This window comes from Pseudophryne corroboree, chromosome 10, assembly GCF_028390025.1.
Source record: "Pseudophryne corroboree isolate aPseCor3 chromosome 10, aPseCor3.hap2, whole genome shotgun sequence".
NCBI classification, from domain to species: domain Eukaryota; kingdom Metazoa; phylum Chordata; class Amphibia; order Anura; family Myobatrachidae; genus Pseudophryne; species Pseudophryne corroboree.
The window spans coordinates 216859978-216886105 of record NC_086453.1 but is presented as its reverse complement, the minus strand read 5'-3'; the positions used below and the strand labels follow the sequence as shown (position 1 = coordinate 216886105).

Here is a 26128-nt window from a genome sequence, read left to right as displayed (position 1 = left end):
TTACTAACTTTTCCAGCGATTTTGGCTATGGGCGATTTTGGCTAACTCATTTAAGCAAGGGGATGCTTTTTCTTTTCCAGCGACCTAGCCAAAATTGACTTGCCTGCACAGTCTATTTTTAGCAGCGATAGCGAACTGGCGGGGACGCGCATCGCTATCGCTGGCTGTTTACACATGGAGAGATATGCACTAACTTTATGAGCGATTTTGACTATATAGTCAAAATCTCTCAGCTATATCGCTCCGTGTGTATAGACCTTTACTGTTCAAGACAATACAGGACAAGTACAAGGTAAATAAACATAGCAGAATCAGCAGCTGACACTGACATAAGTATCAGGGTGGCAGAAAACAGCAGGATTTGGTGCTGTCGGAGATGGTTTAAGTAAGTGAAAGAAAAGCACTTGAGGGAAGAGGGCCCTGCTTGTGAAAGCTTACATTCTAAAAGCATTCTTCTTATTTAATTCAATCTCTCAAGGTGTTGCTTTTGAAGTTGTGCAAAAGTGAGTATTAGACTGGAGATTTAGGGCATTAGGAATTTTAGCCACTATGGCCACAATGGTATCTGGTTGATAGATGTACACTGTCTAGGTAGACAGTCAATAGGTCAACACCATATGGTGGACATGCATTGGGTTGACATGGTCAAAAAGTCAACAGGTGCTTAAGTGGGAGCTAGTTAATAGATAGACAGTTCCAAGGGCAACAGTTAATATGTTGACACCATTGGGCCGACAGGTACAAAATGTCAACAGGTTCAAAAGGTCAATATGACAATGGTCGACTCACATATGGTCGACACGAGGTTTTTTTGGGGAGGGGGGGTGGATCACATATTTTTCAACTTTTGCTCAATTTACCATCCTTGTGGACTGCGATTGGGAATAGTAACCTTGCCTTAAGTGTGCCTTAAGAGTGAAGCGAGCTTGCGAGGGTCATGTTTGTTAACTGGGTTCACATATCATGAAACATAGAAAATTACACTAAAAAAACGAAGAAAAAAAAAATGTGTCACCCTTTTGTGTGTCGACCATTTCAATGTCTTTTTCAACCTTTTCTACTATCTATCTTTTCTATGTCAACTTTTTGACCCTGTTGACCTTTTGACCTATGTAACAGAAGTTTTGGTGCAGGGCAACTTCTCTGATCAAATAATTTTTTATCAATAAACTATATATGCTAATTTGGTACCATTTGTAAGCGTAATGTTTCTTTAAAACGATTACTGTCCTGAGCCTTTTTTTTTTTTTAATCCTGCCAGATAATCTCCAGCCACTTCCTCCAATTGTCTTTAGCCACACACCCCTTTTCGTCTCTCCAGCTGCCTTCTGTCTCATTGCAGTGTCTCTCCAGCCTTAGCCCCTCAGTTTCCTTCCAGCCGTATCCCCTGCATTGTCCCTCAAGCCCTATCCCCCCAATGTCCCTCTAGCCTTAGTTCCCACAGCGTCCCTCTGGCTGCTTTCAGTCTCTCCAGCTTTATCCCCACAGCATCCATACAGCCAGCCCCATATTGTCTCCAGCTGCCTGCTGTCCCTCCAGCTCCAGCCCCCACAGTGTCTCTTCAGCCCTTGTTCTCATAGCATCCCTCCAGCTGCCTTCAGTTTCTCCAGCTCTAGCCTTCACAGAATCCCTACAGCCAGCCCCACAGTGTAACTCCAGCTGCCTTCTGTCTCTCTAACCCTAGCTCCCGCAGTGCCTCTCCAGCCCTAGTCACTTACCGTGTCCCTTCAGCCCTAGTCCCTGTAGTGTCCCTCCAGCCCTAGCCACCAGTGTCCCTCCAACCGTAGCCTCCACAGTGTCCCTCCAGCCCTAGCTCCCACAGCGTCCTTACAGCCAGCCCCACTGTGTATCTCCAGCCCATCCACAGTGTTCCTCCAGTCCCACAGTGTCTTTCCAGCTTTCTTCTGTCTCTCCAGCCCTAGCCCCCACGTTGTCCCTCCAGCCAGCCCCCATAGCATCACTCAAGCCCCACAGCATCCTCCAGCTGCATTCTAACTCTCCAGCCCTAACCCCTCACAGTGTTCCTACAGCCAGCCCCACTGTGTATCTCCATCCTATCACCACAGTGTTCCTCCAGTCCCACAGTGTCTCTCCAACCCACAGTGTCTCTCCAGATGCTTTGTCTCTCCAGCCCTAGCCCCCCACAGTGTCCCTCCAGCCAGTCCCACAGTGTCTCTCCAGCTGCCTTCTGTCTCTCCAGGCCTAGCCTCCACAGCATCCCTACAGCTAGCCCCACAATGTAACAGCCAGCCCCACGGCAGCTCTCCTGCCAGCCCTAGCTCCCTCAGTGTCTCTCCAGCCCTAGTCCCCCACAGTGTCCTTCCAGCACTAGCCCATGCAGTGTCCCTCCAGCCCTAGCCTCCAGTGTGTCCCTCCGGCCCTAGCCTCCACAGTGTCCCTCCAGCCCTAGCCTCCACAGTGTCCCTCCAGCCCTAGCCTCCACAGTGTCCATCCAGCCCTAGCTCCCACAGCATCCCTCCAGTTGCATTGTCTCTCCAGCCCTAGCTCCCACAGTGTCCCTACAGCTAGCCCCACTGTGTATCTCCAGCCCATCCCCACAGTGCTCATCCAGTCCCACAGTGTCTCTCCAACCCACAGTGTCTCAGGCCAGCCCCCACAGCATCACTCAAGCCCCACAGTGTCTCTCCAGCTGCCTTCTGTCTCTCCAGCCTAACCTCATAGCATCCCTCTGGACAGTTCTACAGTGTCCCTCCAGCCCTAGCTCCCACAGCATCACTCCATCCAACCCCCCTAGTGTAAGTCCAGCCAGCCCTTACAATGTCTCTGCGGCTGCCTTCTTTTCTTCAGCCCTAGCTCCCACAACGCGAGTGTCCCTCCAGCCAGCTCCACAGCATAACTACAACCCTGACTTACCTTCTATGTTTTCTGCTGCCTGCTGTGACTCCTCTGCTATCATTCAGCAGAGGGGAGCTGCATCATAATGTCATGCATGCCGCAATAACCAAAAAACTTTATTATTACAGTGGCTCCTGGACAGGTCTCGTACCTGCCTGCGCTCTGCTGCTCATGCAGCAGTGCAGGCAGCAATGAGAGAGAGTTAGGTTTATCTGTTGGTCCCACCGGTGCTCCTGCCTCCCCCAGTAACTGTCCTGCCCACAGATGATACCTGTTACCCTGCCTCGCTGCTGCCACAGCCATTACTATCACCAATGCTACCCTGCTTTATTCAACATTAATGTGTGTTACTGCTGTTAACCCAGTATGTTACCGCTGTTACCTATAAACCTGCAATCTTGGTTAGGGACCATTTCCCATTCTGCTGGTACCTATTCGAACCACCCAGGTTCTACGCCAATGCATAATATCAATATACTAATATTTTCATATCACCATATATCACAGTAATAAGAAACTATTATATAATTATAAAGATTCTCTTGCTTGGAGAGTGGCTCAGATAGGAGCTTGTCCTGGGCTATAACTTTAATGCTTGGTCAGGCCGCTGATTACATCAGGGACGTGCAGTCAGGGGAGGCAGGGGAGGCAGTGCCTCCCCTGTCATAATGATTAAGATAATACAAAGAAGATGCATATGACACATATTCTATGCCATATGTATCTTCTTAATATTATTCTTATCGTTGCTGTTTTGTATATGTGTTTGGGAGGCACCGATCGTGGTGCCTCCCGTTGTCACTGGGGAAAGTATGGGGAGCGGGGGGTGGGCACGGGCGGGGACTAGCCATGGGCTGTAAAAGCCCATTGAAAATATATGGGAAAGCGGCACCATTAGTGGTGCCGCTTTCCATCAGGGACGTGCTTTCAACCTATGAAAGCACGTCCCTGTCAGTGAGGCCACAGTGATTGGCCAGCGGATCCGTCACTGGATCCGCTGTCAATCACTGTGTGGGCGACGCTGGCGGAGGAGGTGCGGGCGGCTGATGGTGCGGGCGGCGGGATGCGGCGGTGGAGCGGGCATCGGCAGCAGAGCGGTTCCAGTTTCAAAAATGGCGCCTCAGCGTCATTTTTAAATTCAAGATGGCCGCCGCGAGCCAATCACGGCTCGCCGCGTCATCGCCCCGCCCCCTCCGGCTGACTTATATAAGTCAGCGCGAGGCGGAAGAGATTCAGTCCGACGGCGGAGGAGGAGCTGTGAAGAGCTCCTGAAGAATGAAGACGGCGGAAGTCCTGGCTGGGCGGCGGCTATGCAAAAGAGCTTAGCAGCCGCCGCCCACCAGGTGAAGACGCTGGAAGCCCTGGGGAGGTGGCGCCCCCCCAGGTGAGGATGCCGGAAGCCCTGGGAAGGCGGCGGCCACGCAAAAGAGCTTAAAGGCCGCCGCCCCCAGGTGAAGACCCAGTTTAATAAAGCTTATTTTCAAGACTTGTGTGGTGTTTTTATTTTAATATTTTCTTTACAGGTGGACTACAGGTGCCAGCGGGCACTTTATGTCCGGGCATGCTGGCACTTGTGGTTCTCCAAGTGCCAGCATGCTGGGGCAGGCTTGCTGGGACCTGTAGGCTACCTGTAAAGAACAATATTACTATTCTTTGCAGGTGGACTACAGGTGCCAGCAGGCCCTTTGTGTCCGGGCATGCTGGCACTTGTGGTTCTCCAAGTGCCAGCATGCTGGGGCAGGCTTACTGGGACTTGTGGGCCACCTGTAAAGAACACTATTAACACACAATGAACCCCGCACCCACCGCCACCAGGGGTGCGGGGCATAGCACTGGGCTATCAGCCCAGTGCTGGTTATTGCTCGGGAGGGGGGACCCCATTTTTAATTTTTTGGGGTTCCCACTTTCCGAGGAATTCCAACCCTGGGCTGACTGGCTGGGGGGGCAGATTAATGTTATGGCAGGGGGACCCCACACTGAGTGTCTCCCATGCTGTGGCATTACTCCCCCTGGCTGGTTCTGCCTAGTGCTGGTTTTACTGGTGTGTTGGGGGACCACACTTTTTTTTTTTTTTTCCAGGGGGGGGGGGGGGGGGGGGGGGAGGGCTTGTTAGCTGCCAGTGCCTCCCCAACCAGTGACCTCACCGCACGTCACTGGATTGCATTGTGTTCTTCACTGTTTCTATGGGTGTGTATCGCGTTACCGGTGTCCGGAATGCCAAGGGGGGGGGGGGGGGTGAGCACAACAAGCCCTTGCGGTCTTGCTGCACTCGCCACGCTACAGGCTTGGTGGTGGTCGCCACTGGTTCTATTCCCACTCTATGGGTGTCGTGGACACCCACAAGCAGAGGTGTAGCTTGGCGCCATGGTGCCTGGAGCAAGAGTATGTTTTGGCGCCTCCCATTCCCTGTACTGAATTGGGGGCATAGCCAACATGTTGTGGCATGTTACATTTAGAAAGAAACAATATTAAAAATCCTAAATTGGTGACAGGGCTAGTTTTAGACCTTGTGGAGCTCAGGGTGAAAGTTTCCTTTGGGTGCCCCCCATGTTTAAACTAGGGTCAGTGCTTGTGGAAAGGCTTGAAACATCAATATAGGGGTATGGCTTCATTAGGAAGGTGTGTGGCCCCAGTACAGTACCAATTCACATTACACCGCAAAGTATTGTCTGTTATTCATGTTACGCCACACAGTAGAGCCCCTTATACATATTATGCCACACAGTATATTGAATATTGTATATTGCAATTATACCCGTTACACTATGATTGAGCCCCTTATACACATTACACTATGGTAGATCCCCTTGTACACATTACACCATGGTAGAGCCACTATGGAAGTAGCTGTATTTAACTATTTACTTGTTTAATTCAAATAAATTAAAAACACTATTTACTGTATACTGTATGTCCCGACTGACCTGACCTCACAACCCCCCAATTCCTCAATGAAAATAAAGCCCTAAATGTGATCCCCCACAGACCTGAAACCCCCCAAACTCCCAATGAAAATAATGCACCAAAATTCCCCCCCCCGACTTGATAATCCCCCAAAGCCTCAATGAAAATAATACCCTAGAACTGCCGTCCCAGACCTGATAATCTCGCTATGCTTCAATGAAAATAATGTCCCAGAATTGCCTCAGGGGCAGAGAGAGGTGCTGCAGCATCAATGTAGAGAGAAGTGCTGAAGCATCCGGGGCAGAGAAAGGCAGAAAGCCTTTTCCTGAAGCAGCGGGGGCAGAAAGAGTTGCTGCAGCAGCTGCTGCAAAGAGAGGTGCTGCAGCAGCTGGGGAAGATAGAAGTGCTACAGCAGCCGGGGCAGAGAGAGGTTCTGCAGAAGCTGTGACAGAGAGAGGTGCTGCAGCACCTAGGGCAGAGAGAGCTACTTCTGACAGGAAAGAGAGAGGTGCTGCAGCAGCGGAGGTGCTGCAGCAGCGGAGGCAGATAGTGGTGTTGCAGGACAGAAGTAACACTGTTGCACAGTCTCCGAGTCTGAGTCAGTGTGTGCCACATCTACTTCTCCTCCTTCTGCTCTGCGGCTGCCAGTACAGTGGCGCGCAGGAAGGGAGGAAGGTAGTGACTGGCAGAGCGTCCTTTAACTTTTTTGGCGCCCGGAGCTCGAGCTCCACTTGAGCCACCCTCGCTACATTCCTGCCCACAAGTGGGAATAGTCACTGTTGGTTGGCATGACCGACCACCCGTCACATACTGTAACTAGTGATGAGCGGATTCGGTTTTACTCGGTTTTACTCGGTTTTACTCGGTCCTCAAAACGGCATCTTATTGGCTCACGGATGTCACGTGTTTTGGATAGCCAATAAGATGCCGTTTTGAGAACCGAGTAAAACCGAATCCGCTCATCACTAACTGTAACTACTGTACATCACGTTTCTATTGCTGTTCCTGTTCAAGCTTTCTGCTATCCCCTAACCTACTTCTCATAGTGTAACCAACGTTTCTCCAAACCATTATGGTATGGGATTCCACTGTTCCCTTGTACATGTAATCAAGGTTACAGCATGCTTTATTGCTTTTTCAATAAAACAAGAAACAGTACTGGTAATTGGCAATAATAAAAGATTACATAGCAGTACAAAAATGTGCGAACAGTATTTCTCAATATGATTCTGCCCATACTTGCTAAAACACATAGGCCTGCTAAAGATTGTACATAAGATACAAGTGCACATATTATTACCTGAACCTATTCTTGGATTACATCAGTTAATTATGCATATAAAAGGTAAATAAACAAACCTAGGGGGTTTATTTACTAAGATTCGTGTTCCTGCCAAATTGGTGGGAGTTTAAACTCAAACTTTATCGGCTGTCTGTTTCTGCAACTTTTTTAAATTATTTTCGGTAATTTACTAAGCTGCCGAGTTTTAGTTTTTCGTATTTTCTGCTGTCGATGTTATTCGTATTATCGGGCAGTGTTTTACGGGACTGATTAGTAAAACACTGCCGGACATAACACAATGAAGCCCGGCCGGATCAGTGAGATCCGTGCAGGGTTTCATTGTGTACAGTATGAAAAGACTGTAAAGAGTTAAAAGTGTGAAAAAAAAATGTGTGGGGGTCCCCCCTCCTAAGCATAACCAGCCTCGGGCTCTTTGAGCCGGCCCTGGTTGTTTAAATACCGGGGGAAAATTACTGGGGTCCGCCTGTATTTAGACAACCAGCACCGGGCTCTCGGACGAGATCGGCATTGGCAGCGTGGTATGATAGTAGATCACTTATCTCCTCTACTATCATACCACGCTGCCAATGCCCGATCTCGTCCGATCTTGGAAGCCAAACAGCGTTGGGCTGGGTTAGTACCTGGGGAGGAGACTTCCTGTGAATACCTGGTGTTATAGAGTAGGAATCAATTTCCACTTTATGTGAAATGTGACGCCAACAGCAGTATCACCACTAATCTTTTTCCTCTTTCATCTAATAACTTACTATACAGTAGTTCAACGCCTAGTCTATATTAATATACACTTGTTATCTGTCATCAGTTAGGTGTTTATTATTGGTGACCAATAAATTCCATAATATTGACTCAATTTAAGGGGTCCTATTTGGATATACTTATTACTATTTTCGTGACCACTCCACGGTCCCATCAATACAGAAATTCTGTACTGGTCAGGGGAAATGGGGGTATGACAATCAAGTGTCTACAACCTTTCTAATCACTTTTTGTGAAAAAAAGACCAGAACATTTTTTCATTTTTTTTATATGTCTTTATTTCTTATGGATCATTCATGTGGGTAATTATTTTAAACCTTACCAATAAAAATCATGTTTTAAATACTTTGTTTCACACATTATAGGAATTTTCCTTCATAACCTAAGAGTGCGCCCACACAAGAGCCTTCTCTTTCTCCCTTCCATAATACATGCACACTTACATAATCACACATACTTACTAGAGATGAGCGCCTGAAATTTTTCGGGTTTTGTGTTTTGGTTTTGGGTTCGGTTCCGCGGCCGTGTTTTGGGTTCGAACGCGTTTTGGCAAAACCTCACCGAATTTTTTTTGTCGGATTCGGGTGTGTTTTGGATTCGGGTGTTTTTTTCAAAAAACACTAAAAAACAGCTTAAATCATAGAATTTGGGGGTCATTTTGATCCCAAAGTATTATTAACCTCAAAAACCATAATTTACACTCATTTTCAGTCTATTCTGAATACCTCACACCTCACAATATTATTTTTAGTCCTAAAATTTGCACCGAGGTCGCTGTGTGAGTAAGATAAGCGACCCTAGTGGCCGACACAAACACCGGGCCCATCTAGGAGTGGCACTGCAGTGTCACGCAGGATGTCCCTTCCAAAAAACCCTCCCCAAACAGCACATGACGCAAAGAAAAAAAGAGGCGCAATGAGGTAGCTGTGTGAGTAAGATTAGCGACCCTAGTGGCCGACACAAACACCGGGCCCATCTAGGAGTGGCACTGCAGTGTCACGCAGGATGGCCCTTCCAAAAAACCCTCCCCAAACAGCACATGACGCAAAGAAAAAAAGAGGCGCAATGAGGTAGCTGACTGTGTGAGTAAGATTAGCGACCCTAGTGGCCGACACAAACACCGGGCACATCTAGGAGTGGCACTGCAGTGTCACGCAGGATGTCCCTTCCAAAAAACCCTCCCCAAACAGCACATGACGCAAAGAAAAAAAGAGGCGCAATGAGGTAGCTGTGTGAGTAAGATTAGCGACCCTAGTGGCCGACACAAACACCGGGCCCATCTAGGAGTGGCACTGCAGTGTCACGCAGGGTGTCCCTTCCAAAAAACCCACCCCAATCAGCACATGATGCAAAGAAAAAGAAAAGAAAAAAGAGGTGCAAGATGGAATTATCCTTGGGCCCTCCCACCCACCCTTATGTTGTATAAACAAAACAGGACATGCACACTTTAACCAACCCATCATTTCAGTGACAGGGTCTGCCACACGACTGTGACTGATATGACGGGTTGGTTTGGACCCCCCCCAAAAAAGAAGCAATTAATCTCTCCTTGCACAAACTGGCTCTACAGAGGCAAGATGTCCACCTCATCTTCACCCTCCGATATATCACCGTGTACATCCCCCTCCTCACAGATTATCAATTCGTCCCCACTGGAATCCACCATCTCAGCTCCCTGTGTACTTTGTGGAGGCAATTGCTGCTGGTCAATGTCTCCGCGGAGGAATTGATTATAATTCATTTTAATGAACATCATCTTCTCCACATTTTCTGGATGTAACCTCGTACGCCGATTGCTGACAAGGTGAGCGGCGGCACTAAACACTCTTTCGGAGTACACACTTGTGGGAGGGCAACTTAGGTAGAATAAAGCCAGTTTGTGCAAGGGCCTCCAAATTGCCTCTTTTTCCTGCCAGTATAAGTACGGACTGTGTGACGTGCCTACTTGGATGCGGTCACTCATATAATCCTCCACCATTCTATCAATGTTGAGAGAATCATATGCAGTGACAGTAGACGACATGTCCGTAATCGTTGTCAGGTCCTTCAGTCCGGACCAGATGTCAGCATCAGCAGTCGCTCCAGACTGCCCTGCATCACCGCCAGCGGGTGGGCTCGGAATTCTGAGCCTTTTCCTCGCACCCCCAGTTGCGGGAGAATGTGAAGGAGGAGATGTTGACAGGTCGCGTTCCGCTTGACTTGACAATTTTGTCACCAGCAGGTCTTTCAACCCCAGCAGACCTGTGTCTGCCGGAAAGAGAGATCCAAGGTAGGCTTTAAATCTAGGATCGAGCACGGTGGCCAAAATGTAGTGCTCTGATTTCAACAGATTGACCACCCGTGAATCCTTGTTAAGCGAATTAAGGGCTGCATCCACAAGTCCCACATGCCTAGCGGAATCGCTCCGTGTTAGCTCCTCCTTCAATGCCTCCAGCTTCTTCTGCAAAAGCCTGATGAGGGGAATGACCTGACTCAGGCTGGCAGTGTCTGAACTGACTTCACGTGTGGCAAGTTCAAAGGGCATCAGAACCTTGCACAACGTTGAAATCATTCTCCACTGCACTTGAGACAGGTGCATTCCACCTACTATATCGTGCTCAATTGTATAGGCTTGAATGGCCTTTTGCTGCTCCTCCAACCTCTGAAGCATATAGAGGGTTGAATTCCACCTCGTTACCACTTCTTGCTTCAGATGATGGCAGGGCAGGTTCAGTAGTTTTTGGTGGTGCTCCAGTTTTCTGTACGTGGTGCCTGTACGCCGAAAGTGTCCCGCAATTCTTCTGGCCACCGACAGCATCTCTTGCACGCCCCTGTCGTTTTTTAAAAAATTCTGCACCACCAAATTCAAGGTATGTGCAAAACATGGGACGTGCTGGAATTGGCCCAGATTTAATGCACACACAATATTGCTGGCGTTGTCCGATGCCACAAATCCACAGGAGAGTCCAATTGGGGTAAGCCATTCCGCGATGATCTTCCTCAGTTGCCGTAAGAGGTTTTCAGCTGTGTGCGTATTCTGGAAAGCGGTGATACAAAGCGTAGCCTGCCTAGGAAAGAGTTGGCGTTTGCGAGATGCTGCTACTGGTGCCGCCGCTGCTGTTCTTGCGGCGGGAGTCCATACATCTACCCAGTGGGCTGTCACAGTCATATAGTCCTGACCCTGCCCTGCTCCACTTGTCCACATGTCCGTGGTTAAGTGGACATTGGGTACAGCTGCATTTTTTAGGACACTGGTGACTCTTTTTCTGAGGTCTGTGTACATTTTCGGTATCGCCTGCCTAGAGAAATGGAACCTAGATGGTATTTGGTACCGGGGACACAGTACCTCCAACAAGTCTCTAGTTGGCTCTGCAGTAATGATGGATACCGGAACCACGTTTCTCACCACCCAGGATGCCAAGGCCTCAGTTATCCGCTTTGCAGTAGGATGACTGCTGTGATATTTCATCTTCCTCGCAAAGGACTGTTGAACAGTCAATTGCTTACTGGAAGTAGTACAAGTGGGCTTACGACTTCCCCTCTGGGATGACCATCGACTCCCAGCGGCAACAACAGCAGCGCCAGCAGCAGTAGGCGTTACACGCAAGGATGCATCGGAGGAATCCCAGGCAGGAGAGGACTCGTCAGACTTGCCAGTGACATGGCCTGCAGGACTATTGGCATTCCTGGGGAAGGAGGAAATTGACACTGAGGGAGTTGGTGGGGTGGTTTGCGTGAGCTTGGTTACAAGAGGAAGGGATTTACTGGTCAGTGGACTGCTTCCGCTGTCACCCAAAGTTTTTGAACTTGTCACTGACTTATTATGAATGCGCTGCAGGTGACGTATAAGGGAGGATGTTCCGAGGTGGTTAACGTCCTTACCCCTACTTATTACAGCTTGACAAAGGGAACACACGGCTTGACACCTGTTGTCCGCATTTGTGGTGAAATACCTCCACACCGAAGAGCTGATTTTTTTGGTATTTTCACCTGGCATGTCAACGGCCATATTCCTCCCACGGACAACAGGTGTCTCCCCGGGTGCCTGACTTAAACAAACCACCTCACCATCAGAATCCTCCTGGTCAATTTCCTCCCCAGCGCCAGCAACACCCATATCCTCCTCATCCTGGTGTACTTCAACACTGACATCTTCAATCTGACTATCAGGAACTGGACTGCGGGTGCTCCTTCCAGCACTTGCAGGGGGCATGCAAATAGTGGAAGGCGCATGCTCTTCACGTCCAGTGTTGGGAAGGTCAGGCATCGCAAACGACACAATTGGACTCTCCTTGTGGATTTGGGATTTCAAAGAACGCACAGTTCTTTGCGGTGCTTTTGCCAGCTTGAGTCTTTTCAGTTTTCTAGCGAGAGGCTGAGTGCTTCCATCCTCATGTGAAGCTGAACCACTAGCCATGAACATAGGCCAGGGCCTCAGCCGTTCCTTGCCACTCCGTGTGGTAAATGGCATATTGGCAAGTTTACGCTTCTCCTCCGACAATTTTATTTTAGGTTTTGGAGTCCTTTTTTTTCTGATATTTGGTGTTTTGGATTTGACATGCTCTGTACTATGACATTGGGCATCGGCCTTGGCAGACGACGTTGCTGGCATTTCATCGTCTCGGCCATGACTAGTGGCAGCAGCTTCAGCACGAGGTGGAAGTGGATCTTGATCTTTCCCTAATTTTGGAACCTCAACTTTTTTGTTCTCCATATTTTATAGGCAGAACTTAAAGGCACCTCAGGTAAACAATGGAGATGGATGGATTGGATACTAGTATACAATTATGGACGGACTGCCACGGTTAGGTGGTATAAAAAAACCACGGTTAGGTGGTATATATTATAATAATAATACAATTATGGATGGACGGACTGCCTGCCGACTGCCGACACAGAGGTAGCCACAGCCGTGAACTACCGCACTGTACACTGGTTGATAAAGAGATAGTAGTATACTCGTAACAATTAGGATGACACTATGACGGTATAAAGAATGAAAAAAAAACCACGGTTAGGTGGTAGGTATATAATAATAAATAATACAATTCTGGTCGGACGGACTGCCTGCCGTGTGCCGACACAGAGGTAGCCACAGCCGTGAACTACCGCACTGTACACTGGTTGATAAAGAGATAGTAGTATACTCGTAACAATTAGGATGACACTATGACGGTATAAAGAATGAAAAAAAAACCACGGTTAGGTGGTAGGTATATAATAATAAATAATACAATTCTGGTCGGACGGACTGCCTGCCGTGTGCCGACACAGAGGTAGCCACAGCCGTGAACTACCGCACTGTACACTGGTTGATAAAGAGATAGTAGTATACTCGTAACAATTAGGATGACACTATGACGGTATAAAGAATGAAAAAAAAAACCACGGTTAGGTGGTAGGTATATAATAATAAATAATACAATTCTGGTCGGACGGACTGCCTGCCGTGTGCCGACACAGAGGTAGCCACAGCCGTGAACTACCGCACTGTACACTGGTTGATAAAGAGATAGTAGTATACTCGTAACAATTAGGATGACACTATGACGGTATAAAGAATGAAAAAAAAAACCACGGTTAGGTGGTAGGTATATAATAATAAATAATACAATTCTGGTCGGACGGACTGCCTGCCGTGTGCCGACACAGAGGTAGCCACAGCCGTGAACTACCGCACTGTACACTGGTTGATAAAGAGATAGTAGTATACTCGTAACAATTAGGATGACACTATGACGGTATAAAGAATGAAAAAAAAACCACGGTTAGGTGGTAGGTATATAATAATAAATAATACAATTCTGGTCGGACGGACTGCCTGCCGTGTGCCGACACAGAGGTAGCCACAGCCGTGAACTACCGCACTGTACACTGGTTGATAAAGAGATAGTAGTATACTCGTAACAATTAGGATGACACTATGACGGTATAAAGAATGAAAAAAAAAACCACGGTTAGGTGGTAGGTATATAATAATAAATAATACAATTCTGGTCGGACGGACTGCCTGCCGTGTGCCGACACAGAGGTAGCCACAGCCGTGAACTACCGCACTGTACACTGGTTGATAAAGAGATAGTAGTATACTCGTAACAATTAGGATGACACTATGACGGTATAAAGAATGAAAAAAAAAACCACGGTTAGGTGGTAGGTATATAATAATAAATAATACAATTCTGGTCGGACGGACTGCCTGCCGTGTGCCGACACAGAGGTAGCCACAGCCGTGAACTACCGCACTGTACACTGGTTGATAAAGAGATAGTAGTATACTCGTAACAATTAGGATGACACTATGACGGTATAAAGAATGAAAAAAAAACCACGGTTAGGTGGTAGGTATATAATAATAAATAATACAATTCTGGTCGGACGGACTGCCTGCCGTGTGCCGACACAGAGGTAGCCACAGCCGTGAACTACCGCACTGTACACTGGTTGATAAAGAGATAGTAGTATACTCGTAACAATTAGGATGACACTATGACGGTATAAAGAATGAAAAAAAAACCACGGTTAGGTGGTAGGTATATAATAATAAATAATACAATTCTGGTCGGACGGACTGCCTGCCGTGTGCCGACACAGAGGTAGCCACAGCCGTGAACTACCGCACTGTACTGTGTCTGCTGCTAATATAGACTGGTTGATATTTAAAGAGATATTAGTAGTATACAACAATACTATACTGGTGGTCAGGCACTGGTCACCACTCCTGCAGCAAAAGTGTGCACTGTTAATTAATATAATTGTACTCCTGGCTCCTGCTAACAACCTGCAGTGCTCCCCAGTCTCCCCCACAATTAATTATAAGCTTTTAATTTATACATTGATGACTGTGCAGCACACTGGGCTGAGCTGAGTGCACACAGACTGAGTCACACTGTGTGACTGACTGTGCTGTGTATCGTTTTTTTTTTCAGGCAGAGAACGGATATAGCAGAGAGAAGTGAACGGATATATTATTATTATATTAAATAAAAGTTAACTAGCAACTGCACTGGTCACTGACTGTGGTAAACTAACTCTGTCTGCGACTCTGCACAATCTCTCTCTCTCTATCTAATCTATCTCTATTCTAATGGAGAGGACGCCAGACACGTCCTCTCCCTATCAATCTCAATGCACGAGTGAAAATGGCGGCGACGCGCGGCTCCTTATATAGAATCCGAGTCTCGCGATAGAATCCGAGCCTCGCGAGAATCCGACAGCGTCATGATGACGTTCGGGCGCGCTCGGGTTAACCGAGCAAGGCGGGAAGATCCGAGTCGCTCGGACCCGTGAAAAAAAACATGAAGTTCGGGCGGGTTCGGATTCCGAGGAACCGAACCCGCTCATCTCTAATACTTACCTAGTGTCCCATGGAGCCCCTCTGTCCCCTTTTAAAATAGAATCCAATAGGAAAGCTGGAAAAAACAAAAAAACAAAATACTCACCTATTTTCCGTTGATGATCAGTCCTCTTCGTTTCATGTAGAATCCACAGGGAAAAAAAGTTAATTGGGGTCACTCTTGTGGGTGACCCCAATTAACCTCGCGGTTAACCGCAGACCGCAAAGTTCCCATCATAGGCCAGAATGAAGCTGTGCTAAGCTCCATTCAAGCCGCTGCGCTAGGCCGCGCTCCGCCTGATTGACAGGCCAGGAGCGCACAGCTAATCAGGAGAGCGCTATGACGTAGCGCTCCCTGATTGGCTGGCGTGATCTCCAGTGACAGCAGTCATGGGGGGTCCCGGCATTCGGGAAAAGGGGTTTCATGTGTAAACATGGACCCCCTTTATTGGGTTGGACCGGGTTTTTTTTTTTTTTTAACCCTGTGGATTCTACATGGAACGAGGAGGACCGATCATCACCAGAAAATAGGTGAGTATTTTTTTTTCCAGCTTTCCTATTGGATTCTACTTGACAAGGGGACCGAGGGGCTCCGTGGGACACTAGGTAAGTATGTGTGAGTATGTAAGTGTGCATGTATGTTAATTAAAGTTATACTGTCACGGTTTGTGTGTATTGTTTTTATTTGGGTATTTCTTTTGTTGTAGAACTACAGGTACCAGCGGGCCCGTTAATTCCCCGCATGCTGGTACTTGTGGTTCTCCAAGTACCAGCAAGTGGGGAAGGCTTGCTGGAACTTGTAGTTTTACAACAAAAGAATTATTGTTTTTACACAAACAAAGGCTATCGGCCCCCTATCCACTGCCCAGTAGGGTGCATCAAACGCCCCGACATTCGGAATGCTTGCTGTCCCTATTCTTAAAATGTACCTTTTTAGGATAGAAACAACTGTGCAAATTTTTTTTGATGTACGATTTGACTTAGGTGGTCCACCTCCACACCCAAAAATTGTCTGTATTGTATTGTATTGTATTGTTTTGTACTGTACTGTACTGTACTGTATTGTATTATACAAAACAACTAACTTTAGCAAGACTAAGCCAACTTTTGTATGTGTGCCATGAATGCATGTCGTACATTGATTTAAGAACATAAGAACAAAACAAAGAAAGGGAACAGCATGAAGCCTCATGGGCATATCGTGGCTGTTCCCATCCAAATCATTAATCATTAATCAAATCATTATTTCTTTTTCAGATAAAATAAATAGAAATTTATAGAAATAAATAGAAATAAAATAAATAGAAAAATAGAAATTAATAGAAATATTTAATCTTCAGGGGCATGGTGGGCCACATAAATATCATCTCATATTCTTCAAAATTGATATGCAATATATCCTTAACAATTAAAAAAAATGTAGCATGGGGACAAATCATTTTTCTTACTTTTAAAAATTCATGGGGTGTTTGATGCACCCTACCGCTCAAGGATGGGGGGGACAGCCTCGGGCTTCACCCCTGGTCCTTGGGTGCCTGGAGGGGGGAACCCCTTGATTTAAGGGGTTCCCACTCCTCCAGGTAACCCCAGCCAGGGGTGACTAGTTTGGGGGGGTAATGCCACGGCCGCAGGGACCTATATAAAAGGGTCCCCCGGCTGTGGCATTATCTTCTCGGTTAGTGGAGCCCGATTCTAGTATTAAAAATACGGGGGACCCCTACGTATTTTGTCCCCCATATTTTTGGAACCAGGGCCGGCCCAAGAGCCTGGTGCTGGTTGTCTATTAACAGGGGGACCCCAGTCATTTCCCCCCCGGTATTTAAATAACCAGGGCCGGCTCAAAGAGCCCGGGGCTGGTTATGCTTAGGAGGGGGGACCCCACTCAATTTCCCCCCCTGATTTTAAACTCTTTCAGACCCCTTGCCACAGATAAGCATGCACGGATCTCACTGATCTATGCATGACTATCTGAACACGCCACCAAAAAGTACATCTATTTTAAACCTGCTTTTTTTTTACGAATTATATGTTTTCCCGGCAGTGTTTGGCTATTGTCGGCAGTGATTGTAAATACGAATTCTTAGTAAATTACCGAGTTGTATCAAATAATAGGCGTGTTTGACCGATGGTCTCGTCTATTCATTCGTATTTGTGAACTCAGCCGGGATAAAAAATACGAATAGCCTCAACACTGCCGAGATTTGTGTTTAGTAGATTCCCGAGATGGCACTTAGATAAAAAAAAAACATATTCGGACAAAATCGGGACCTTGGTAAATATACCCCCTAGTGAGAACAAAGAACCCGTACCACACATATTATATTCTTAAACTATTGACATAGATGAAAAGAATACATACTGTATATACAGTATATATAACCTTATCTGATAAAAGTCACAGTCCCAGGTGGATGGAATTATCCAGCTCTTCAGTTTCATCTAGTTAGATGAGGGCTCCAGCAGAAGGTTGGCACCTTGGTATCCTGCAGACCAATGTTCAGATGATCAAGGCTCAACCAACTGCTAAACATCATCAGGGAGGACAAGCTTGATAAGTTTATTGATCACATTTTAAACTGATCAAAACTGTTTAAATGTATGCATGGAATTTATAGATGTTGTGTATAATAATTTTTTTTATAAATACTACCCTATCATCTCTATTTGCTATTGGGTGCTTTCTGGCATATGGATGTGTTCTAGAGATAGACCACAAAGAAGATAAACATCCAGAGGTGCAGTTTAAAAGAGATACCACAATAGACCTTCAAACAAGTTTGGGTCTGGTACGCACAGATATAATTGTCTATGAACAAGATCCATATGGAGTGAACATTTATTTTCAACATCTATTAGAAATATAGAAATATAACTATCTATAATATGTCTTTTTTTATATATATATATATATATATATATTACATTACATTTTATATATGTATGTGTGTATATATATATATATATATATACATATATATATATATATACTGTATATAAGTTTTAGGCAGGTGTGGAAAAAAAGCTGCAAAATAAGAATGCTTTCAAAAATAGAAGTGTTTATTTTTTATCAATTAACAAGATGCAATCATGCAATATTGTCAGGGTGGCCTCTGATTGTCTCTAAATTTACTCTGCAGCAGGACAGAAGGGTTAGACTGCAGGGTTGGGAGGGTTAGGGTCAGGCTGCGGGTATTGAGGATTATTGTTAGGGGGGGGGGGGTTGGGGATTAGGAGTACCATACTTACCAAGTAGGTGTCGGGATCCAGTACGTCGGAATGTCGCTGTCGGTATTCTGACTACCGGCATTCCTAACGCCAGGATCCCTATACCATCCCGGTTACTGTACTTGCTTAATTGCTTTGTTCCCAACTCAGAATAGGAGGTCTATTTACTAAGCCTTGGATGGAGTGAAAGTGGACGGAGATAAAGTCCCAGCCAACCAGCTCCTGTCATTTTTCAAACACAGTCTGTACCATGGCAGTTAGGCACTGATTGGCTGGTAATTTATCTCCGTCCACTTTAGTTTATCTCCATCCAAGGCTTAGTAAATAGACCTCTGTGCCCCAATATTTGTAGTAGAAATTCAGTCCTTTTCCAGCTGTGACTTTGGTGGTCATTCCGAGTTGTTCGCTCGCTAGCAGTTTTTAGCAGCCGTGCAAATGCTATGCCGCCTCCCACTGGGAGTGTATTTTAGCTTAGCAGAAGTGCGAACGAAAGGATCGCAGAGCGGCTACAAAGTTTTTTTTGTGCAGTTTCTGAGTAGGTCTAAACCTACTCAGCGCTTGCGATCACTTCAGACTATTTAGTTCCTCTTTTGACATCACGAACAAGCCCTGCGTTCACCCAGCCACGCCTGCGTTTTTCATGGCACGCCTGCATTTTTTCGAACACTCCCTGAAAACGGTCAGTTGACACCCAGAAACGCCCACTTCATGTCAATCACTCTGCGGCCAGCAGTGCGACTGAAATGCTTCGCTAGACCCTGTGTGAAACTACTTTGGCCTTTGTAATAGTACGTCGCGCGTGCGCATTGTGCCGCATGCGCAGAAGTGCTGTTTTTTTGCCTCATCGTTGCACAGCGATCGAATGCAGCTAGCGATCAACTCGGAATGACCACCTTTGTGCACTAATCTACAAGCTCTAATCATTTACATAAATATAGTTTGTTATATTCCTTTTTTACTGCACAATATATCTTTGGTTCCATTTCTGCTAAATTTAATGTTGATGTTTTTTTAAGTAATTTTAAAGTACAAAAAAATCGATATGTTTTCAGAGCTACTGCTATAATTTGCTGAAGGCTGGGAAATGGGTTTGCTTTTAATGAGAGTGGTAACCTCATGGTATAGATGCACTCAGTGTGTTCATGCAGGAGACTACATTCCATATGATATTTTTTTACCTTTTCATAACCTAATCTTTTTTATTTAATTTCACTCATTTAAAACTATAGCAGCTTGTAAATTCTAACACACAGCATGTAGCGCGTATTATTGCAGGCCATTATTGTTCTTAAATATTGGGGATTTCTTAAGAACCTATTAGTACAGGATGTTTATGTTTTAGACATGTATTAAAAAATGTGTCACCTTATGTGGAATTTTATAATGCTAATGTTTTTAACTATAAACGCATGTAATGCAATATTTAAAATTTGAATACACAAATTTTTTTTCTTCTTCTTTCATTTGTATACCCTCGGAGTAGATTTAGAGTATATTAGCTATAACCCTTGATGGAACTTCATCACAAGCACCTGGAGGCAAGGTCTCCTCTGGGGTGCCCAACATGCAAACACCCCTCTTCCTCTGCCCCCCTACTCCACAGACAGACTTGTTGGAGCTTGGATGACAGTGGTGCCTGCATTTGAAGAGAAGGGGGGGACACACAATGCTCCCTCTCAAATACTGCAGGCAGGAAGCCACCCAGACTACAAATAACGGACGCCCAGATCTGGGGCCATGTTATTCTGTAGGTGACCTCCCAACCTCTAGACACCCCCCTCCCCCTAATACTTAACACCTAGACGCTATAACTTCCATTGCCTCTGGAAGTTTTGTCACTGGCAGTAACGGCAATGAGAAGATGCTTTGACTTTAGTTGGACATTTAAACATTCTGCAAACTTGCCCACCTCCAACACTGTTGCATCAGCTCAACGTCAGTTGGAAGTCCAGAGAAAATAACATTACCATAGTTAGGTGTGGTGGTTAAGGGAGCGTGTAGAGTATACATGCCTTCCCACAAAAGTACCTAACAAACTAAAACGATAGCCAGGAGGTCTGCAGCATAAGGGATATTACTTTGAAAAGCCCAAAATGTATTTTGCCCTTAAAACACACTGCAGTGTTATAGTGCATGCCAAATTCGGACTAGTTATTTTGGTATTGTCTCATTTTTTCTCCCTGTAGCCCAGTGAGTAAGCCAATTGAACATTTGAAGTAGATCAATAAATCAGTAAACAACTTTAATGTATGTAAAAGAACATACTCAAGAATAATTAAACGTACTTGTTTGTGGTGTGCGTTCATGTATCACTCACAGCACAATAAGATAGAAAGTGACGGGCTCCCCTCTTACAGCAATGAAGTGTTGCACTTTATGTGTAGGCGGTTCTTCTTTTATATATATATATATATATATATATATTAGAGATGAGCGGGTTCGGTTCTCAGAACCCTACCAGACTTCACGCTCCGAGCCCGGATCCGAGTCAGGCTTGGGTTTTCCCGCCTGACTCGGAAACCAGAATGAGGCAAAACGTCATCATCCCGCTGTCGGATTCTCACGGGGTTTGGATTCCATATAAGGAGCTGCGAGTCGCCGCCATTTTCACTCCGGCATTGGAAAGTGTAGAGAGAGGACGTGTCTCCATTCTCTCAGTGTCCTCAGTGTCCGTATCTTGTGCTGCATCTGTCCAGTCACAGTGGTGTTCTCTGCTGCCATATGTCCAGTGCTGCTGTATAGGGTGCTGTGTTGTGCTGCATCAGTTCAGTGGTGGTGTACTGTGCTGCATCAGTCCAGTCACAGTGGTGGTGTCCTCTGCTGCCATTATGTCCAGTGCTGCTGTATAATAACAAGTCCCTTACAGTGTTGCTGTGTTGTCTTGCATCAGACCAGTGGTAGTGTCCTGTGCATCAGTCAGTCCAGTGACCAGTCACAGTGGTGTCCTCTGCTGCCATATGTCCAGTGCTACTGTATAATAACAAGTCCCTTACAGTGCTGCTGTGTTGTCCTGCATCAGACCAGTGGTAGTGTCCTGTGCATCAGTCAGTCCAGTGACCAGTCACAGTGGTGCCCTTTGCTGCCATATGTCCAGTGCTGCTGTATAAGTCCAGTACATTGCAGTGGTGCTGTGTTGTCCTGCATCAGTCCAGTGGTGGTGTCCCTGTGCTGCCGTATATGTCCAGTGGTACTGCCGTATATGTCCAGTGATCCTGCCGTATATGTCCAGTGATCCTGCCGTATATGTCCAGTGATCCTGACGTATATGTCCAGCGGTACTGCCGTATATGTCCAGCGGTACTGCCGTATAAATCCAGTGATCCTGCCATATAATTCCAGTGGTACTGGTGTATAAGTCCAGTGATACTGGCGCATAAGTCCAGTGATCTTGCCGTATAATTACAGTGGTACTGGCATATAAGTCCAGTGATCCTGCCGTATAATTCCAGTGATCCCGCCGTATAATTCCATATAAGTCCATGTAATTCCATATAAGTTCAGTCCAGTGGTGCTGCCAGTGCCGTAACTAGGCATTTTAGCGCTGTGTGCAAGAAACGACATTGGCGCCCCCCCCATGTAAGATAGGGGCAGTGCGCGGCGTAGGCGCGTGAAAAATATATAGGGGCGTGGCTTCATGGGGAAGGGGCGTGGCCACAAAATAATAGCAATTCATACTATGGTGCACAGTAGTCTACATTATTCAAATTACGCTGCACAGTAGCGCCACTACACCAGGTAGAGCCCCTTTTATACATTACAGCAGACAATCTCCCTTTTAACACATTGCGGCAGCCAGTCCCCCTTTTTACACATTGCGGCAGACAGCGTCCCCTTTTTTACACATTACAGCAGAAAGCGTCCCCTTTTTTAACATTACGTCAGACAGCGTCGCCTTTTTACACATTACAGCAGACAGCGTTCCCGTTTTTACACATTACGGCAGACGGTGTCCCCCTTTATACACATTGCGGCAGCCAGTCCCCCTTTTTACACATTACGGCAGCCAGTCCCCCTTTTTACACATTGCGGCAGCCAGGCCCCCTTTTTACACATTGCGGCAGCCAGGCCCCCTTTTTACACATTGCGGCAGCCAGTCCCCCTTTTTACACATTGCGGCAGCCAGGCCCCCTTTTTACACATTGCGGCAGCCAGTCCCCCTTTTTACACATTGCGGCAGCCAGTCCCCCTTTTTACACATTGCGGCAGCCAGTCCCCCTTTTTACACATTGCGGCAACCAGGCCCCCTTTTTACACATTGCGGCAGCCAGTCCCCCTTTTTACACATTGCGGCAGCCAGGCCCCCTTTTTACACATTATGGCAGACGGTGTCCCCCTGAGAGAGAGAGAGAGAGATACATACTTATCATCTCCCCGTTGACAGGCTCCTCGTGCAGCTCCCTCGGTGCAGGCAGGTGAGAAGGAGGAGGAGGGAGGGGGACTGGAGCCGCCGCAGCGCTATTTCATTGGTAGTAAGCGCCGCTGCAGCATCCCCCTCTCTTTCCGTATTGGCTGCCCGGCGCTGCTGTGGATGCTGGGATGAAGGAACCGCATCCCAGCATCCACAGCAGCGCCGGGCAGCCAATACGGAAAGAGAGGGGGATGCTGCAGCGGCGCTTACTACCAATGAAATAGCGCTGCTGCGGCTCCAGTCCCCCTCCCTCCTCCTCCTTCTCACCTGCCCGGCGCTGTAGCTCTCCTCCACAGCGCGGCGGCGGCGGCGCAGACTTCAGAGGCATGTAATGAGTCAATTTGACTCATTACATGCCGCTGGCCGTGCGCCCTCAGGGCAACTGCGCTGTGTGCCAAGCCCACTTGGCACACACGTAGTTACGGCCCTGGGTGCTGCCATATAAGTTCAGTGGTGCTGTCCTGTGCTGTATATTATTTACTCCAAATAAAGGGGTTAATATTTAATAAAAATAATTTTTACAAGGTTTGCCCTGTGTGGTGTAGGGGTATGCTCACCTGTGCTGCATATTATTATAATAGCTTCAAATAAAAGGGTTATTATTATCCAAATTAATTTTACAGGCTGTGCCGTGTGTGTGTTTGGTTTAGGGTTACGCTATCCTGTGCCACCAATATTGTGCATGTATTACATCCGGGCAAATTCCAGCACGTCCCGTGTTGTTTGTGCCGCACACTTGTGTCGCTTAGCTTAGTCATACAGCTACCTCATTACACCTTTTTCATCTTTGCATGATGTGGTGTTTGAGGCCTTTTTTTTGGGGGGGGGGGATCTGAATATACTGATATCTATATACTTATAGCTGCTCCCACATGAGTATTTTGCGATACTCAAATAGATACAAAGTAATTGTGAAAGAAGTAATATCACAAGAGAGCGCTAGATACTGATCATTACTATATAAACAGGGAAACCGATGAAACCGTGGTTTGATTTTCACGGAGAAACATGTTAAGGACATCTCACGCTGCCGTTTTTCCCTGAGATCTACACAAGCACAGCACCACAGTCCGGACTCCAGCACACGGCAAACTGCCTGAATTCTGCAGCTACGAACGACGCCCTCCCTCCTCGGTGAACTGAATAGAACACCGCCGCTCCCACCAACCACAACGGATTCCACATGCTGACAGCCAGCCTCACATGAGACTCTAAGGAATAAGTGGTGAGCACAAAATTGTTTGGCGGTCGGGGGAGGTAGTAGCATAGCGCCCATCGTTTATACAGCTGAACACTTACCATCTAGTGGACACCATTCACATTCCCTAATACAAATTGGGACTTTATAATTTGCTTTGGAGCAAACCAGCCACACTGGTCTTTTGGATGTGGACATCTGTGCAATATACAATTGGGATACAGTATATGGCAGCGTGTAAATAATATCAGCAGTGAAAATAATTCTTTTATGAAAATATGCATTGCATTTTTTATGCTTTTATTTGATGTGATTGAATAAAATGTTTATATAGTAATGATCAGTATCAAGCGCTCTCTTGTGATATTGCATGTTTCACAATTACTTAGCTTAGTCATCCAGCTACCTCATAGCACCTCTTTTTCTTCTTTGCATCGTGTGCTGTTTGGGGCCTATTTTTTAAATCTTCCATCCTGTCTGCCACTGCAGTGCCGCTCCTAGATGGGCCAGGTGTTTGTGCCACAGACTTGTGTCGCTTAGCATAGTCATACAGCTAACTCTGTGCAACCTTTTGGCCTAAAAACAATATTGTGAGGTGTGAGGTGTTCAGAATAGACTGGAAATGAGTGGAAATTAATGTTATTGAGGTTAATAATACCGTAGAATCAAAACTACCCCCAAATTATGTGATTTTAGCTGTTTTTATGTTTTTTTTTAAAAATCATCCAGATCCAAAACCAAAACACGAAAGGGTGGTTTTGGCAAAACCAAGCCAAAATCAAAACGCGAGTGGGGAATTAGAACGAAAACCAAAACACAAAAAGTGCCCGCCGCACATCTCTAATAAATCTCCTATATAATAGCCCAGATCTGTGACTTTGTGCCTCATTTGCTAACGCTGGGCGGAGTCACAACACTGGGCGGAGTTAGTCAAATGAGTCACAGATCTGGGCAAATCTATAGGAGACTAGGAGCAGAAGCAGATGGTATGGGCATAGCACAGGCAGGGGTGCATACCTCCCAGCTTTCTACAGGCAGAAGGAGGGACACACGCGCGGCGAAAAGGGGGCGTGGCTTCACGGGAGGACCCGCAATCGCGAGCCACCCCCCGTTTTCGTCAGTGAGGGGGCATGCCCAGCGCTCTGTGAGCTGCTGGCATGCCCCCAGGGGCTGATTATGAGTCCGGGGGGCCCAGGGCACTTGAGACAGAGGGGCCTTATCTCATTGCTGTACCTGCTTTGGGTTTGGGGGCGTGGCCTAATCGCGCCCGTGTGACCACGCCCCCTTATGCAAATTCCGGGAAATGTTTTGTTTTTTTTATGGGATTTTGGCCCCTCAGCTAGGGGTAAATCCAGAGGGAGTGGTCGCTCCCCCCTACACACCCGCACAGGCAGAAGAAAGCAGGGAGGCTGCTGCCTCCCTGCAACACCACAGACCTGCCAACACGCAGCAGCGTGTGCTGACTGTAGCACAATGCTGCTGCTGTTGCTGGCAGGACAGGGGAGCTTCAGAGCTGGGACAGAGCTACTCCAGCCGGGGGGCCCCCTAAAACTTTGGGGCGGGCGGTATGTACCCCCTTAGCCCCCCACCCCCTTAATCCGGCTCTGCTGCCGGACCCTCCCCCTTAATCCGTACCTCCTGATGCCACCTCTCCCTCTGTCTCCACTAAATAGATGCTGTGCGCATGTAGGTGCACATGCCAGGTATACATGCCCCCTAGTGCCAGATATGCCCCCAGTGCCAGATATCCCCCAGTGCCAGATATGCCCCCAGTGCCAGGTACACATGCCCCCTAGTGCCAGATATGCCCCCAGTGCCAGATATCCCCCAGTGCCAGATATCCCCCAGTGCCAGGTATACATGCCCCCTAGTGCCAGATATGCCCCCAGTGCCAGATATCCCCCAGTGCCAGATATCCAAAATGGCAGCTTCTGATTGGCTGCCGGTCCGTGACCTCCGATTGGCTCACGGACAGCATTGTAGTTAGAATAGCGCCGCGGCTTAGCCTCTGTCCTTCCAAGGCAGCTGCCGGTGCGCAGCGTTAAAATAATTGTCGCCCGTTAATTAGTTAATGCGTTAACGCGATATTAATGCGTTAACTTGCCCAGCCCTAATATATATATATATATATATATAGGTTCCAAACAGTCCACACTCTGGCCT

The 26128-nt window shown here is 46.9% G+C and overlaps 1 protein-coding gene and 1 pseudogene across 5 annotated transcripts in view; both read left to right on the top strand.

Annotated features, from left to right (window-relative positions):
• Positions 1 to 26128, top strand: part of MORN1 (MORN repeat containing 1) — a 1300694-nt gene that overhangs the window by 1146419 nt on the left and 128147 nt on the right. The window lies entirely within an intron of this gene.
• LOC134968078 (5S ribosomal RNA) lies at positions 7606 to 7724 on the top strand (annotated as a pseudogene).